General features: G+C 35.1%; 1 long non-coding RNA gene across 1 annotated transcript in view; it reads right to left on the reverse strand.

Annotated features, from left to right (window-relative positions):
- The window catches only part of LOC145254909 (uncharacterized), a 29566-nt gene extending 18233 nt beyond the window's left edge, over positions 1 to 11333 (reverse strand). The window contains exons 1-2 of the long non-coding RNA XR_013863839.1: positions 10007 to 11333; positions 8722 to 8792 (exon numbers count right to left, since the gene is read on the reverse strand). This is a non-coding gene — a long non-coding RNA (uncharacterized LOC145254909). The remainder of the gene's footprint in view (positions 1 to 8721; positions 8793 to 10006) is intronic.
- Between the last annotated feature and the right edge of the window lie 8416 nt (positions 11334 to 19749).

Raw genomic sequence — 19749 nt, forward strand, 5'->3', positions numbered from 1 at the left:
AAAAAAATCCAACCAGTTTAATTAATCCCTGAAGATGAATCCAGAAGGATTTGAAAGTACTTGTACGAATTAAAGTTATGGTTATTACATCAGCCAATTCCCACCTGAAGTAAAGACTACAATACAAAAAATGGAAAGGATCAAATGTAATATTAATAGACTAAAAACGTCTATTCAATTTAATGAATTATGCATATATAAAAAATGTATTGTAATTACTTTTATTGTTAAACAACTTATTAATCAATTAAAAACAAGTTAATCTTGTATCAAACCTGTCGGGAAGCAAGTATATACCTTGTTAGTAAAGTTGGGAATCAGAGAATAAATATGATAAACATGTACCCTAACTGGAAAACTGAATAGATATAGACTGGCCTTTCTTGGCCCTATTGTAAAATTCAATATCCTGACCCATTCGTTTTCAAAACTTCAACCACATAACCTACTTTTTCTTATTATTATAGTGCAAGTGATAATCTTGTTTTGAAGTTGTGAATTCAATTGGGTTGAAGCATAATTCATAAGCATTTCTGAATGTTGCCGATTGAGTGAAGGGGTTGACCATGTCTCTCAATCCATCTGATCCGCCATTCTCTGTCCATTTGAAGTTGATTTTTATGAAGGATTTCATTCATTTAATCTTCATCAAACTCAGTTGGTCGATTGGTGTATAATTTCTCCTTGAGATCACAATTCACATTTTCAAAATAAGTCAGTACTTTGTGACACTGTTTCTTATCCACATACAACACAAATCTTACAAACAACTTCGGTATCATAAATACATACAAAAAGAAAATGGCGCCATAAATGCTCGGTTTTGTTAATTTCACATTTCATATTAATGATCTGAAAATAGACACAATTCAATAAAATTTTTAAAATCAAAACATCTTATAAAGCAAACCATTCTCTTAACTTCTAAAAATGCTAACCATTTTTCAAATTCATTTTTATTTTGAAAAAAAGAGTACTTAACTCAATATTAGAAGGGATACAAAAAGAAAAAATGAATAAAGTGAAGGGATTGTTTTATGTTTAACTTAAAATATAAATAAATGCATAATTATTATTATAATATCAATTCTACATAAGTTAGACATAGTTACCTTGTCATTGAAGTTGGGAATCCGAGATTAAATATGATAAACATATGCCCCAACTGGAAAACTGAATCAATATTGATTGGCCTCTCTTAGCCCCATATTTTAGTCCATCTAATCCACCAATTCTCTAGCAACTTTGACATTGATTTTCATGAAGAATTTCATTCAATCAATTTTCACCAAACTTCAGTTTTTTGACTGATGTGTGATTTCTCCAGGAGACAAAAATTCCCATTTTCAAAGGAGGTTGGTACTTTGTGTGCAGGACAAATCACATGAAAAACTTTGACATTTTTTAACTCCTTGAATGAATGCAAAAAAATGGAGTTGCAAATGCTCAGTTTTGTCCACTTTACATTCCCTTGTAATGATTTGAAAATAGACACAAGTCAATAAAATTAAAAAGTCATAAAAATGCCATATACAGGGTGTCCAAAAAGTCACCAAAGTAACTTGAATAGATTCTTTATTTTTGATGATATCTTTTTTTAATTTTAGCACAATCTGACTAAGACGTTGAGAAATTAAAAAACAAAATGCAAAATTTAAACAATCTTTATTTATGAAAAATAATATCTTTTAAATGTTGCCCATTTTCAGCTTCGCATATTTGTGCTCTTTCCAAAACATTATTCATGACAGATTGCAGAATCTCTGGATTGCGATTTAACTCCCTTATTTCGTTCCTGATGTTTTCCTTCTATTCTTCTATTCTATTTTCCTTATAGTTCACAGCTGGATTGAGGAGCTGTCAGCTGCCCCCCTCAAACTGCACCAGCGAATTGATCTGCTGCACAGCCATGTCATCCCAAAGCTTCTCCACGGCCTTGTATTGGGGAACATGCACGGCAACGTCCTAAAGGCCATTGATGTTATAATTAGGGGTGGAGTACATTGATGGCTCAGACTTCCGAAAGACTGTCCGGTCAGCTTCTTTCATGCTGCCATCTCAGATGGGGGGCTTGGCCTGCCAGCATTGGCAGTGTCGGTTCCCTTAATGAGGCAGCACAGGTACAAGAAGCTGTTTGCCGTGGCGACCTCGGGAGTCGTCAGAGAATCTGTCCGGAGCCCGTCTTTTTGGACAGTGCTCAATCTGATTAACCACCCTGTGAAGGTACGCGGGAAGGTGATGAGAGACTAGAGAGAAGCTGAAACGGAGTGGGCCTCAGTCATCCATCAATCTCTTGATAGTGCTGGACTCGTTCACGCCAGCGCCTCGAAGGCCTCTCATCGCTGGCTCCGCCATCCGGAAAGGGTCTTTCCCAGATTATATATACGCTGTACCAACTTGCGTTGTAGATTGCTGAGCACGAAATCAAGACGGGCGAGGAGTGGAAGATCTAACGGCGACCTTAACTGCCGCGGACGGTGCGGTCAGGTAGAAAGTCTGGGAAATATAGAGACGCGATGCGCTATCACACACGACGCTCGATGCGTGCGACACAACTGAGTTTCAGATCTTCTGGCAAAGTTCTTTCGCAAAAAGACCTCAAGGTTCATGGAGAGCCCAGGGTCCCGATCCTACGGAGCTTCCTAAAGTCAGACCTCGTTGTTGAGACCCTCCGTATGGCCGTTGTACTTGACGTGACTGTCGTTGGAGATGACGGTCTTGCCGCAGGACATCGTGGGAAGATAGACAAGTACAACTTTCCCCTGTTCAACGATGCCCTTTGTTCTCGAATACTGGGCCGTGGACCCGCTTATCCGGTGAAGCATGCCCCAGTGGTACTAACCTATCGAGGCCTGCTCCACCCGTCGAGTAGTATGGATCTCGCTGGTCTGGGGCTTTCCCAGACCAGAGGGACCTAGGAGACCTATCGTTTCTGATGATGGTGGGCTCGCTTAAATGTTACGACATGTACATGCGAGGTACGTGAAAGCCCGCCATTATGTAGAAGCTACCTTGTGGGTTCGTTGTGCCTCCGCTCATGCCGCTGTGCCTGAAGTTGCTAATGGGGTACCCTGGTACCCCCCATTCGTAGGCCGGTCTTCGAATCGGGTTGGTGCACACACAACGATCTCTGTGTGCAATAGCCTCTTGTCATGGATCATTGTAGGTAAGAAGCGCTGGACCAATGTGGTTCGTCCAACCATTAAGGGGGCCATCTAATGCCGACCCCTGGAGTGGTAGTGCGACGTCTCAAAATCAAAAATATAATAAAGAATGACAGACCATCGTCTAGACCAGCCTATGAAAAACAAGTGATAATAGTTTTACATTCTCATTGATGATGCTGCATATGAGAATTACGTCCCCTACACATTATTTGCTGCTGAAATGAGGACAAACTTGATCTTTGAAGTGGTTCTTTGTATGTAGGATGGATCATCATCATCATCATCATCATCAGACGACTTTGAAACAATGACTGCACTGATTAACTTAATATATCTAATATATAAAATTAATTTGCCCTGATTTCCTATTTCACACCTAAACAGCATCGCATATGAAAATCTATCTTTGATTCTATCTAGCCTTTTTTTTTTATGTTGGTGCATGTTATTAAGAACAATAAATTTGGCATAGGTGCACTCTAACTCGTAGAAAGTATTTTTTTTTTTTCATTTTTGAAAGAGTGACACTAGCGAAAAAGCGAAGACAATCCCAAATTAATGTTCTTTTTTCTAAATATTCTAAAATGTCTGTTGCAATTCTTAAGACTTATTTAATTAAAGACATTTTTTTCAAATAGAGAAAAATATTAAAAAAATATATTCCATCCATTTCATAATATTCTAAACTGAGTGTTATATTTTATTTGTGCATTTTAAAAAAATATTTATTTTAATAATAATTATCTTCAAATATAGAATTTTACATTTTAAGTTTAAAGAATAATTTATATTTGGAAATATTTTTGCTAAAGTTTTTTAAAAAGTTAACGGAAATTGCTTTCCTGGCTTTTATTTTATTAAAGAAATATATTTAAAAAAAAAAAAACACTGAAAATATTTCTATTTGACTGTTTCATTTTTATATTACAATTTAAATGTTTCAGTAAGTAATGTTTTTTGTTGTGTTACTTCGTTATTTTATTGAACTTGTTTTGAATTACCAAATAAATTTGATTAGAAGAAAAGCAAGTATTTTGGATTGTCTTCCTTTCATTCTTCTGAAAATGAAAACAAAAATACTTCTAGCAAATTAAAATGCACTTGTGTGCCGTACATTTTTATTATAGTTAATTTCTTTGCACCTACAACTCATCCTGCTCAGAATATTTTTGGTAGGGATACAAAGCTTTCTCTTTGGCAGCAAATGTAAATTCAAGATGGAAGCCAATTATGCTAGCAGCAGCAAATTTCTGGATTGATTTTTTTTTTTTTTTTTTTTACTGCATTTTCACCCCAAACAAGGCACAGTGCCACTTTGATGTAAGGAACTATTGTCTGGGACATAATTTTCACAGGATACTATGAAGGGAGTTAAGCAGCAAAAAAAAAAAATTAGTAATAGCCTTAAATGGGTTGAAGTAACTTCCTCCAAAAGAGTAAGTGTCTAATCTAGTGAATATAAAATTCACAAGCGATGTATATGACGGTTAGGGGAGATGACAATATTATGTTTTTGCAGTTCTTGGAAGGTGTCAACATACATACAGCGCCTGGTATTTCCAGATGGTCACCTATCTGGTACTGATCAGGCTGAATGTTGCTTAACTTTGATGATCTTACCAGAACCGGTGTGTCTATGTGATTATACTGTATATCAATTAATAATGTTTATACATTTCCTTCTTTTCTTGCTGTACATCGCTGTTAAAGAAAATTTAAATTCTTATTCTAGGAATAGGATCTGCAATGCTAACAAATAGATAATATTTTCAAACCTCTACAATTCTATATCCATCCAAGTAACTCCCCCTTTGTTTCTCTTGATACAACCGAAGGGGAGATAACAGTGGCTCAGTAGTTAATAACATGAACTGACAACCTAGGTATGCCAAGGTCGAATCCAGTTTGTTCCACAGAAACACTTTTATTTAGGGATGTCGGTAACCTTCCTATCATCCCTTCTGTAAGTGCCCGATGTCTTTCTAGAAACGAATGCTAACAATAATCATTTGTATTGTTTTGATTATTCATACTGTCCTGATATATATGAGTGTTATTTTCACAATGTTTCGGTCAATGCAACCTCCAACTTTCTTCAGGTGTATCTTATCAAAACATGAAAATAACACTCGAGAACAGTAATCTGAAGAGTCCAAATAATATTAATAATCAATCTTCATCTCTAAAATTCAAAAAAGTCATGATCATCTGAATTCATTCAAAATAAATGAGGTTCAACAACAACAACAACAACAGCACAACCAAAAAGAAAGAGCGATTACACTTTTAGCATATTCAGCTATTTTCAAATATAACTTACAATTAACGGAAACTCAAATACTTTTTTATAAATCCATTTTAAATAAACTTTTTTTTCTGTCTTCATTCACACAACGCTGGGCTACATTTGCGACTTAATAAAACTTTGAAATATTAATTTGCACTAATAAGAATGAAAGCTTGTTTTGTAATATATTTTGGTCATTTTAAACATAAAATAATAATAATGGGATTAATTAGATTTTAAGGATCCCAGAAAATAAACAAAATGAAAGAGACGATTTTGATTATTTTCTGGAGTCCTTCAAACCTAATTGATGCTAATAATGCAAAATGAAATTTGAGTTCATCACAAAATGACTGTTAATATAGAGAAGCCTATCTATGCATGAACTGTAAGACAAAGTTCTATAATATTTTATCACAATAATATCAAATGAAAATAAAATAAAGCCCTTTAGCAAAATGCTGCAGCTATAAAAGAACGCAAGAAAAATCTGTTTAGGTATTAAAAGTTGTTTTATCTTATATTATTACTAAATGAAGAATCATTTCCATTAAAAATTCAGTTAGTATTATGCATCTAAAATTGATAAAATCATGTTCGAAAAGTGTCAACATTATGTGAATAAGCTGAAGCAAAACAAAATAGCCGCTGAATTTTCCCTGATGCTATGTTTATCTAAAAACGAAACTGAGTGAAACATGTTTTTCTCAATTTTAGATGCATAATACTAACTGGATTTTTTATGGAAATGATTCCTCATTTAGTAATATATAACAAAAACAAAACTATTTTTAATACCTATCCACAATTTTTTCTTGTATTCTTCCATGGCCATTGTCGTTTTGCCTTGCCAACCCTTCTATAAATAATAATATATTTACTTGAGTGATCTACACAATTGGGTGTAGGTTGCAACAGTGAAGAAAAGGAATTAGTTGTATAACTTCTACTTAATCGATGATAGTGGCAGGAGAGAGGACATCTTTCTCTGTTGGTGAAACTCTCTGGGCTGCTGTCCAAACCTCATGTAGTCTACAAGTAATCCTTCAAAGGTTGGTTGAAATTAATGCACCTGAGCTAATTGTTCTGCATATGACCATATTACCTCACTAGGGCTGCTTTCAACAAAAGGAAATAAATGTTAATGTTTATCACTGCTACAAGTGAGATCCTTGTACATCATGACACATTCGTTCTTGTTAGATCATCAAAGTTAAGCAAATTGGACTTAATTGGTATTAGATGAGAAACTATTTGAGAATACCAGATGCTGTATGTAGGTGAACTTCAACCTCCTCCTTGCAAGAATTGCAAAAACCTAAAATTGTCCTCTCCCCCTGATCAGAATATATATGTGGTTGAGGATCGCTTATGAATTCAATATTCCCTTAATACTTCCTCCTTTGGAGGAAAACAGTTCAACCAGTTTAAAATGTTGTACATCATTCCTGCTACAGATAGATTTTATGTTAGGCACCAATTTAGTTAGTCTAAGTCAGTGATATTCAGTGACATATAGTCGATTTTTTTTTTCTTTAATAACAAATTATTCACAGCACAAACGTTGCATTCGGAACGAAGATGAAAATGGTAACAAATTTCTTGCAACATAAGTATTAGTATTAGTTACTGTCTTTTCACAAAGCATTCTCCCCTTTTCAAGGTTTAGACATTTTCTGATATTATACTAGCCACCTCTCCAGTTCTCACAGTTCAGTGGGCCACCTTTTCCAAAGTCCACTCTGTGCTTTCTTGCCTAATCACTTCCAAGTTTTCCTTGGCTGACCAACCTTCCTGCGATTTAGAGCATTCATGCATTCTGCAATGGGTTATCCAGGAGGATGAACGTTTCACACGACCATACCAGTGTAATTGATTCATCCTTCAGATAACCTCTATGTTGAGCAAATATAGTGCTTTCAGCAAATCCTCTCACCTGATCTATTTGGTTTGGTCAGATTTTACATCTGATCATGGACCTGTTATTTTGCTGCAATAAGATAAGGCTGGGTGACGGCTCAGCATTCACTGCCATAGATCATGACACTTCATGATTGATATGTAATTTGGGTACTTCTACATTTACTAACCCATATTTCTGTGAATATTGCCTTGATATAGCTCAGCAGCTGACATAAACTGCTGGAATATGCTGAGTGTTGATCAAATGAATAATGTTCAGTCAACGAAAAATCAATAACAAACGCACTATGGGTTTAGACAATGAAACTCAGTTGATGGCAGTTAATAAATTCGAAGAAAAAAATTAATTTTGATCATGCACAGAATTTTAATCAGTAAAATAATATTGAAGACATCAACATTAATTTAGTAATTTTAGAAAATATGTTACAGTCACCAGAACAGTTTGCTGAGAGAGAAAATATAATAGGATCCAATATGAGGTGTAGGATGTGTTCAAGAAAATTTGTTCTGAAAACACGAGCTGCTGTGAGCATCGGCAGCTGCTTTTCAATCTAACAAAAATATTCCTAAGGAAACTGTCCCCTAACTTAAAAAAAAATAAATAAATAAAAGAATTGAAATTTAAAAAAATTTCAAACTACATAAAAAAAAACACAATTTTTCAAACAATATCTGTAAAGATGTTTCTTTTTATAGCAGCGGTTGAAATGGTTGTCATTGTGTCATGATAATTGAAAACAACAACACACATTATTCACTCTGGTCTCTCATTTTATTTTGTAGTTTTATTTTAGTATATTTTCTTTTATAGTATACACTAGTATTATATAATACTCAGTTGATCCCCCCTTTAAACGTAATCAAGTAAAATTGTTTTTATTTTACTTGATATATAATAATTTCATTTAGTCTCTCTATCTCCATAGTAGTTACAATTTATAAAATACATAAAAATACAATAATTAGATAATAAAAGAAAAGGTAGTGTTGCTAAATATTATTGGGTACATTTTCTAGTTTGAATAGAATTGCTTAAAAAGATCTGGCATGATGTTGAAAACAAAGCATTTCCAACAACAAATCACAAAGAGTAATCCAATCTTGAAACGGACCTAATTGGAGTAATAGTCATAGTATTAGAAATGTAAGAGGGTAGTAAAAATATGACATAAATAAAGAGGAGATTTAATATTTTTAAAGAATTCAATCTTGAAATTGACCCATAATCGATGAAGTAGTAGTATTAGTAGCACAAGTGTAGGAGTAAAAGGGTGACAGAAATAAATGACATAGAGAAGAAAAAGGGAGATTTAATTAAAAAAATCCCATTTTTAAACCAACCTATAATTGGTGGTCCAAAAGTGACGGCTGTTTCTCTCAGTTCTGTTATTTTAATCCAAACGAACAAAGATCTGAATGATAAAAAAACATTTTTTCAGATATTTACAGAATGCGATACAAGAAAAACAATCACAAACAGCAAAAAAATATTTTTAAAAAATAGGTTTATAACTATAAACTATGTTGCGGTTTATTTGATGGAAAATATTTTGTGATTTAGTATTGCTAATATCAGAAGGATATCTGCCGATCAAATTAAACTGTTGTATGCTGATGATTATGGTTGTATTCAAGTCCAACATGAACAAATTCTTGATGAGCCATCCCCTTAAGTAATCCAATTTACCAAAATACTTAAGATGACTACGACATGTTCCCCTTGATCACCGTACGCTCATTAACCCTTATCCTTGAGTGGCCTCCAGGCCTTAATAAGTGTTGACTCCTTTGAAAAGAAAAAAAACAAAAAAAGACGTTTGAATATTCTCTTCATAAACTAAAAATCGTGAGGAAAGAAATCTGTAATATATGGACAAAATGAAATGAAAAGAAGCGGAAAGCCCAACAAGTATACCCCACCACCACACATTTATTGTTATTGAAAATGTGACATACGTTTCATGTTTCATTATGTTTATTATTTATTAGTGATGTGACGATGCCAATATTTTCCCCGATTCCAATACAATTACTGATTCCGATTCTTTATAAATATCTAAATATTTAACTGTAAAGTTGCTATTTTTTGCCAATTACCAAAAAAAAAAAAAAAACATTAAATGTGCAAGTATTTTCTCAAACGTAAAAATACACTTGTGGGTGTGATGATCTGTTAAGTTTTTAGTTGAAAATCAATAAATATCTGTTATTTTATTATTGCTACCAACAGTGTTAAATTTTTTTTCAGAAAATCAAATAAAAAAAAAGGCCATTAAATTAATCGTTTTTGCATTGGGAAATTGGCACAAAATTTTCCAATTCCGATACTGATTCCAATACTTCAAAACGTTCTGATTTTTCCCATTCCAATTAATTGTCCCAACACTATTATTTATATTTGACAAAGTTCTCTGTGAGAAATAAATGTTAATATATATGTAAATTCACCACTTCTTTTATTATTACTGTTTCTTTATGATTGTTTTTTCCTTTTATTCTGATATCATTTTATACACAATAGCATCACATATTCAACATGTTGGAAAAGGTACTCCAACGCATGCATCGCTACATAAACGATAAAATGGAATTTTATAGAATGATTGTTATTAAGATTTTTACTTACAATTTTGCAGATTACATTTTTTCTTAGTCATTTTTTTTTTCTTTTCTTTTTTTTGCCTTTTAACTTCTTTCTATTTTTTTTCTTTTTCTGATCAATTTTCCACATTATATTTTTCTTCCTCTTCGATATTCCGGTTTATTTATATATGTTATTTATTTATTTTTTTCTAGAAAACCGATCACAGTAAATAAATCGACATATGTCAGATAGGAGTCTCGGTTTTTGTTTTTAGTCAACTTTCTTTGTTCCAGTTTGTTTGACTTGTTGGTCTAGTGATTTTTATCAATTCGCTGTTCATGTACGTCATTGTAATATATCTTACTATTCAAGTAGGCTTGTGAAATTCTCTTTCCTCCGATTGTTTTCCTCCTACCTACAGCCTTGATCTTTTCAAGACTAGGGCTCATAGGCATCTCCTGGCGCATCTTTCATCCCTTGTAGCTCCTTACATCAAGTGACTTCATGTTTGGAACAACTTCCATGAAAAAATAATTAAATAAGGATACAATAATTTAATGAAACTTGTTCCAGAGTATGTAGTATTATTATTGTTTAATGCAAAAAAAAAAAACTTGTTCCAGAGTATGTAGTATCATTATTATTTAATGCAAAAAAAAATTTAAGAAATTTTGTGATTGCAAGAATTATAAATGGATCAAGTAAGTTCAGGGGACTTCTGCTATGACTAATGAGCAGAGCATTAGCACTGTCAACCAAACGAAGAGTCTATCAGATATGTGTATACTGTGTGATGGTTGAGGATATGAGTTCCATGGAGATGATATGATACAGTGGGTGTGTAATGTGAGTTTTAAAAACAGTCTTAGTTCTGATGACCTCAGAGGATTTTGCTTTCCTTTTTTCCTGCTCATTTGACTCGTTAGTCTAGCAGTTTCCACCAATTCACTGTTTTGATACGTCATTGTAACATGACTTCTATTCCAGTAGCTTCTTTCCAAGAACTTATAAAACTCTCTTCCTGCTGACTGTTTTCCTCCTACCTATAGCATTAGTCTTCTAAGATTAAAGTTAATAGGCATCTCCTGTCTCATCTTTCATTCATTTAGCCTCTTTATATCAAGTGGCTTAATGCACTATTTGGAATGACTTCCATTAAAACAAAAGCTTAAATAAGTATACAATAATCTAATTAAACTTGTTCTAGTGTGCATAGTTATTGTTTAATATAGAAAAACATTTTTAAGAAAAGTGTTTCTACTGGTATTTATTTCAAATTATGTCAACACAAACATCCTTTTAGTCATGAAAGCTAATCTCCCATCAATTGGTGGGAGTCCTGGTTCAAAGCACCAATCAGCATCAAGTACGTATGTATGGAGTGAGAATGATGATCAACTCATTAAGATTCGTTTTTAAGATCAGGTGATAAATTTTATAGTTATAGCTTCTTTGTCTAAAGATTAAAAAATGCTTGATATTAGCTCATGAAAAGTTATGACACAATTAAAAAGTGATTAATAAGAAAGTAGTTGGAAGAGGTCAGAAGGGAGAAGGAAAAGAGAGAGACAGAAGGAAGAGATACAGAGAGAGGGAAGAAAAGACAGTCTTCTAACTGTACAAGAGTCAAACACGTACTAAGATGAGATATTGCTACCATATCTGGAGTGGAGCTTTTAAAAGTACCCTTTCCTACTTTGGCGGTACAAAACCATCTATGGAATCTAATGGGCGAGGGCTATTTCGCCTCCCTACCTCCTCTTTCTCACAGATGAGACATTGCAAGTCTGTCTCTGCTTTTTTTGTACTTTTATGGTAAGTGTTTAACTGAGCTCCAATCTATGGTCCCTTCCTATAAAATGTTTGCAACAAATATGTTCCTGGCTGCAACAACTGCTAACAACTCCCTTACATCTTATCTGGGTAATCTCCAAAAATACCGTTAGGGCTTACAACATGGCCGCCAGAAGAGTCAACAAAAAACTGCGAATAAAATATATAAAACTCGTAATTTCTGTTTTTAAAGTGGGTTGTCAATTTTCTTTATGAAATATACTTCCAAAATAAACTATTACAGTCGTTTAAAACATAATAGAAGTATTATTTTTTATTTTTTAAAAACAATGTTTACAAAATGTCTCCGCACGTTCGTAGACATTTTGTAAACATTGTTTTTAAAAAATAATACTTCTATTATGTTTTAAACGACTGTAATAGTTTATTTTGGAAGTATATTTCATAAAGAAAATTGACAACCCACTTTAAAAACAGAAATTACGAGTTTTATATATTTCATTCGCAGTTTTTTGTTGACTCTTCTGGCGGCCATGTTGTAAGCCCTAACGGTATTTTTGGAGATTACCCTTATCTGTGCCTAGAACTAAACAAGAATTCCATGGGCAGAGTTTCTTTCTCAGAACTGCACGTCTGTTGAACACAATACCACATGTTTGGTTCCTGACTGACTATAACATGGCCGTCTTCAAATCTAATGTGAATAAATTCCTGTTGAGTTGTTCTCTAAGATAATGTATGCTCTACCTAAGTTTATATATATATATATATATATATATATATATATACTAGCAGTTCCGCCCGGCTTTGCTCGGGCTCTATGTACTGTTCATAAGGTTATGTGCATATGTATATATTAAAAAGTGTGAATATGTAAAGTAATACCTTAATACCTTTCTGTATAATAGTCTTCCTTAACTACCATAGAGAATAGACAGACAGGCATTTTCACTTTTATAGATATATAGATAGGTAAATAGATAGATTGGATGCAATATATAGTAATGATTTAAAAAGTATTAAAAAAAAGACTCATGCGCCAACACCGACAATCAAAACCAAAACGTTCAGCTATGATTTATTTTGCCTTTGCCGTCAATGACTGGGCTATGAAAACATGTTTACTGCAAGGCTAAAAATTAAAACATGAACCAATAGCTACTACATAATGCATTTGTAATGCCGGCGTTTGACCTTCACTTGGCAAATTTAATTTTTTTAATTTTCACACTTTTGCACCGATTATTCCGTGCTAAAACCCAAGTATAAAGTTTTGCATTGATTCAGATACCTTATATATGAAGTTTCATGTCTGTAGACCAAAAACTCTAGGAGGAGTTTGGTAGGCAAAATTTGTTAAACAAAAATATATATGTATACATAAATATATATGGAAACAATTTTGTGTTTACTATAAACTTTTTACGCAAATATTATGCAATTATAAATCATGTAGAATATCTGCATGAATATAATTACACGTAATAGATGGTTATCCCATTACAAAACCGAAGCAACTAATAAAGAATTAATTAAAATGAATGTTTAAAAGAATATGCAAATTAGCTAGATCTTTTGCTAGTGAATGCAATTCCACAAACCATATATAAGAAAATTGTATTTTCTTTTTAAATAAATAGAAAAGAGGCTTGCCTTTTTTCCATTGTTCTTGGTCTTCAGGCCGGGCTCAAAATGTAGTATCTGTTCTGCAGATTCTGCACTTAAGATAATTTGTACCAGTCAATGGAGGGGAAACCCTCTATACTGAGACAATTATTATTTTTGGTAACCAGAGTGCCCCCTTTTTGACTACTTTTAGGGGAGCTGGTTTTTACCCCACATTAAAAACGGCCTTGTGCCTAATTTGCTTTAGTGGGGAAGCAAATAAATACAATAAATAGAAAAGAGGCTTGCCTTTTTTCTGTTGTTCTCATGCTTCGCGCCAGAATCAAAGTGTAGTATCTGTTCCGGCAGATACTGCAAGCAAAGACCATATGTGGGGGCAACCCCACATATAAGTTATTGGTCAATGTAGGGGCAACCCTTCATACCAATTGTCACTATCTAGCTCCCCTACTCCCCGGGGAGCTGGTCACTCCTCACATTAAAAATCAGCCTTCTGCCTAATTGTGACCTTTCAACGTGACCTTACACGCCCTTGACCCCTGTTCGCAGCCCAGTTATGATCTGCACCCTGGTCAGTACAGTTATGATATGTCGACTGGGCAACCAGGTCTGCCAACCGTTAGTACGTCGCGTCACCCAGTGAGTTCTTCATTAAGGCGTTGGGGATTCTTCTTGGATGCTCGGTCCTCAAGGCCTGTTCTCCGTGGATCGTCTAGTTATCCTGGGTGTTCGTTGACGGATACGGTGTCACAAATGGCAAATAAAGAATGTACATATATAGGGATCAACGCACATCAGCAACAAAACTCCGGAGGTTGGTTAATATAATATATATTTCGGAAATTCATAAAAGAAGTATTCACAGCATATACATATAGTTGACAATTAATTCAAGCAAGCAGTTAGTTCTACAACTGAGCTTCTGTTGTTGAAATACCTGGTTGGTATCGCGGACTTTGCGTAATTCTCGTTAAGTGATCGACACGTTATAAGCGTTGAGCTATCAGGCAACAAGCGAGGGGGAGAGAGAGAGGAGAGGTGATTCTGCCGAGACTCTGATTCCGGACTCTCTCTTCTTCTGTTCTCTTACTTTGTTTTTACTCGGTTCTGACTTAATCTCTGATTTTTCATTTCTTTTATAATACAATTATGGAATGATGACGACACCCATGTTCGTCATCGACCAATCAAATTGCTTGATTATAATTCGACGGGGCCTTTTCTCATTGGTTGATTATACTTCGACAGGGCCCTTTTTCATTGGTCCATTTCCAAAATTGGATTGACTCCTCCCTTAATTAACGCCCAACTTACACGTTGTATTAATTAACTCCTCCCTGGCTTACTAATGGAATTTCCCCATATCCAGGAAAATTATTTTTCCTTTGACTTAAAGCAAATCACGCGATTTTATTTGTTTTAAAATTATCTATTGATCTCACTTTTCGCTTTGATAATTCAAAGGAATTTTAGTTTATCTTTGAATTAAGTTCTGATTGTCGGCCATTCTATTATATCAGACATTTTGTTTACGTCAAAAGACCAAGAATGCATTTGTCGCTTTGAACTTATCGGACAACACATTTTCCCATCCGAGCAAAAATATTTCATAACTTACATTTTCGGTCGACCTGATTCACCAAATGACAATTCTCGATACGTTATCTTATTGTTTTGAAATTTCGGACAATTCATTTTTTCCTATCCTTTGTTCTAAACCAAAATGCCGAGTCACTGCGTGTGTTTCTCTTAGATCAAAAACAACCCGACTTTTCAACTTGTCAAATTCACAAGTCAACTTTGGCTCATAGTTTTGCCAATTGCGGGTTTGAAATCCCCACCCCTCCGGCTACTGTACCACTATGATTCCGGCCATCGTAGATCAAAAATATTTTATGCATTCTTTTTCGCTTTTGAAGTCTAGAATGTGATTTAACCTCTCGCTACAAAGGCACTCTTGCCGCCGCCATTTCAACAACAAACTTAGCTCAGAATTTATTCACAAAAAAAAATTAATAATAATTTTTATTCCTTCAACCCGATCATCGTCCGGGAACAAAAAATTACTTTTAACCAAAAGAAACGTCACATCAACCCTACAGGTCTGATGTGGCCTCTCTTTAGTGTTACAAATTTACTCGGTGGGGGAGCAAATAAATACTCTGTTGTTCTAGGCCTTCGGGCCAGAATCAAAGTGTAGTATCTGTTCCGGCAGATACTGCAAGCAACGACCCTATGTGGGGGCAACCCCACATATAAGACCTTGGTCAATGTCGGGGAAACCTTTCATACCAATTGTCACTATCCAGCTCCCCTACTCCCCAGGGAGTTAGTCCCCATTTCCTCTTCACTCCTCACATTAAAAATCGGCCTTGTGCCTAATATGCTCGGTGGGGGAGCAAATAAATACTTCTTGGCCCTCTGGCCGGGATCAAAGTGTAGTATCTGTTTTGCCGATGCTGCACATAAGTTAATTGATCCTTGGTCAATGTAGGGGAAACCCTTCATACTGAGATAATTACTATTTTTTTGGATACTGCCAGAATTCCCCCTTTTTACCCTTGTTTTAGGGGAGCTGGTTTAACCCCACATTAAAAACGACCTTGTGTCTAATTTGCTTTTGCAAATAAATACATAAATAAATAGAAAAGAGGGTTTGTAATACAGGGTGACCCCCCCCCAAAAAAAAAACCGGGTCCCAACTCTAATTAGGCCCTATTTTTTAGTGTTTTATCTGAATTAAATTAAACTTTGGTCATAACTAGTTTATTATATTAAAACCATCACATCAAAACAGTAGGGTCTTTGGCCTTTTTTTCTCCGTTGATTGTAGAATGCTCAGAAAAACAATTGAATGTCCTCTGTTTTTTTTGGGTCACCCTGTATGAATATCAATACACACAAAAGAAAAACGAATTTATAGGAGTATATATATATATATATATATATATATATATATATATAATTTTAATGAAAAATTGTCCAGATTATAATATAAATTATATTATTATAATCTGGACAACTCCTGACCCTTTAACTTAATAATTTTTGTTGAAATTATTCCACAAAACTGATATTTATTATTCCATACATTTTTAACATAAACTGGCAGGGTGTTTAACCTTCGTAAAACTATTTATCTTTTTAAATTTTATTTCACACACTTTTTCCTTTGAGAAAGTAACTTTAGGCTTTAATCTTTCAAACACAATCAAAAAGTAATTGGAAACTAAAAAAAAAAACTAGCAGGGAGACCCGATGTTGCCTGGGATTGAATGATGATCAATGAATGTTTCACACTCCCATATTTTTATTGTCATCGAAATCAGTGAAATCGCCCATTTTTCAATCAAATCGATTGATTGCCTGCTCTAGTTGGGGACCCATTGTGGTGCGCTGGGAGGAAGCTTCACATGCCTCTCCGCAGTCACTTAGTCAACAATACATTGCAGTCTACATTGCACTGTAGAGCACATACTGTTGATTTTATAAAATTATTTTTATATATAATGGCTTGAATTAAAGTTTAAAATGCAAAAGTCAAATATCAAGCTTCAATTGTGCTTTAAACAGAAACATTCACTTCAAACGCACCCCTGTCATATCAAAGAACCTACTGTTGATTTTTTATAAGGTTGGGTTTACTGCTTGTGTGGTGATAAGGGCTTGAATTTAAGTTTAAAATGAAAGTCTTATATGTCAAGCCTTTTAGCTTGTGTGGTAATAACACTTCTAAAATGCACTTGATAGGGTGTGTAAGATGTTAACTTTGATAAAAATTGCCTGTTCCTTCTTTCATGGGATTATTTTGATTATCGATTATTTGTACTCATCAAAGACATTCTGATACAAAACCTATCTAAAAACACTGCCAGACACATAAAAATCGGCCCTGTCATTTTCCAGTCCATAGGGAATGCCTCATGCATATACACACACATAAAGTTCCTTTTATATAATACTAGTAATCGGTCATGCTATCCGTTGCACCAAAGAGACAACCGCTTTAAGAACGTTGTGAGATATGTTAATAGATACATTTCTCTTTTACTCGACCTACGCATGCGCAGAATGACGCTATTGTGCTACGCTCATCAAGGTGTTATTGCTTTCAAGTTTGAACCCTTTTTTGAAGCGCTTAGCAATTATTTTAATCGATTAAATACCCCTAATAAAATTCTGCACTAAAAATGCTATTGCACGCCGTCATCAAATTTACAATTTGAAAACTGGAGACAGAGGCACACACACACACACACACACACACACACACACACACACACATAGTGAGATTTATATATTAGTGTTATACCGGCCTTCCTTGAACAGAGGAATTTACACCGATTAGCACTATAAATAGCGCTAGTAATTCCAACACCGGTGAGAAAGATGCTACTGCACTTCATCTGCTAGCCGAGTGCCCAGCAGATATACACGCTTTGCTATCTTTGTACATTATTGTTAATACACTTGTTCCTTAACCGAACCTCCACTTGATTGTTCTTATTTTCACTGTTGTTCCACGACGCAACAATTAGAGATAACAATATTATAAGCCAGCTTTCCAAACAATCGGCCTTATCAGTTTCCAATATTAAATTGTCATACCTAAATATAATAAAAGAAAAAATGCGTTCTCTATAAAAAAAATAAAACATTTATACTAAATTTGAATTTGAAAATAATATAATTCAAATCTGTTTTTCTTTTGCAAGTTATTCACTGTAATCATTTCCAATATTTGCCAAGATTTCGAGAAATCAATATTTATTGATCTTTCTATTCATTCTTCAATTTTGCAAACTAATGTAGTTCTAACTGCTGGTGAAATTTAAGAAAGCAGCAGTAAATAAGAATGTATTACACAAGACCATTTGACGATACAAAGAGACTTTATTCCTGAGCATACAAATACAAACAAACGTGAAAACAATCAAAAAGACCCATCAAGCAGACAAAAAGGGTAAATAACTCTGTCACATTCAGAGTTATCCTCCTTTGTCCAATAAATATGATTGTACCTATTTACTATGCCTCCCCACGGGACAGAGTTAGACACCAGGGTCGTTTTTGAACGTGGAGAAAAGGTACAAAAAATAAAAAATTGTCTCAGTCGTGAAGGACTGATCCTCCACCGAAAGAGAACAAGAAATGGAAGTGCAGCATCTGAAGAACAGATGGTATTTATTTGCTCCCCCACCGAGCAAATTAGGCACAAGGCCAATTTTTAATGTGAGGAGTGAAGGGAAGGAGAAGGGAAAAAGGGGACCAGCTCCCGAGAGGTGGGAAATGGGAGCTGGTTAAAGGTCAGTTATGTGGGGTTTCCCCCACATCTGGTCTTTGCTTGCAGTATCTGCCGGAACAGATGGTATTTATTTGCTCCCCCACCGAGCAAATTAGGCACAAGGCCGATATTTAATGTGAGGAGTGAAAGGGAAATGGGGACCAACTCCCCGGGGAGTAGGGGAGCTGGATAGTGACAATTGGTATGAAGGGTTGCTCCTACATTGACCAAGGTCTTATATGTGGGGTTGCCCCCACATAGGGTCTTTGCTTGCAGCATCTGCCGGAACAGATGGTATTTATTTGCTCCCCCACCGAGCAAATTAGGCACAAGGCCAATTTTTAATGTGAGGAGTGAAGGGAAGGGGAAGGGAAAAAGGGGACCAGCTCCCGAGAGGTGGGAAAAGGGAGCTGGTTAAAGGTCAGGCATGTGGGGTTGCCCCCACATCTGGTCTTTGCTAGTCATAGCTAGTCATAGCTTGCAGTATCTGCCGGAACAGATGGTGTTTATTTGCTCCCCCACAGAGCAAATTAGGCACAAGGCCGTTTTTAATGTGAGGTAAAAACCAGCTCCCCTTAAAGTAGGCAAAAAGGGGGCACTCTGGTTACCAAAAATAATAATTGTCCCAGCATAGAGGGTTTCCCCTCCATTGACTGGTACAAATTATCTTAAGTGCAGTATCTGCCGGAACAGATGGTATTTATTTGCTCCCCCACCGAGCAAATTAGGCACAAGGCCGATTTTTAATGTGAGGAGTGAAGGGAGGGGGAAGGGAAAAAGGGGACCAGCTCCCGAGAGGTGAGAAATGGGAGCTGGTTAATGGTCAGGCATGTGGGGTTGCCCCCACATCTGGTCTTTGCTAGTCATAGCTAGTCATAGCTTGCAGCATCTGCCGGAACAGATACTACACTTTGATCTTGACCAAAAGGCCAAGTATTTATGATTGTAACTTAATACTGATTTGACACTTTTTTTTCTCTTCTTTACTCCTTTTCTCTTATGATACGGACTAATGGGGTCAAGCACTATAGGTTCGTAAGAGTTCTTCAGGTAGGTGGGTTTCGTTTTACATTCAGGGTGA

This window comes from Euprymna scolopes, chromosome 30 (genome assembly GCF_053919585.1).
Source record: "Euprymna scolopes isolate OS-2025 chromosome 30, ASM5391958v1, whole genome shotgun sequence".
Taxonomy (NCBI): Eukaryota; Metazoa; Mollusca; class Cephalopoda; order Sepiida; family Sepiolidae; genus Euprymna; species Euprymna scolopes.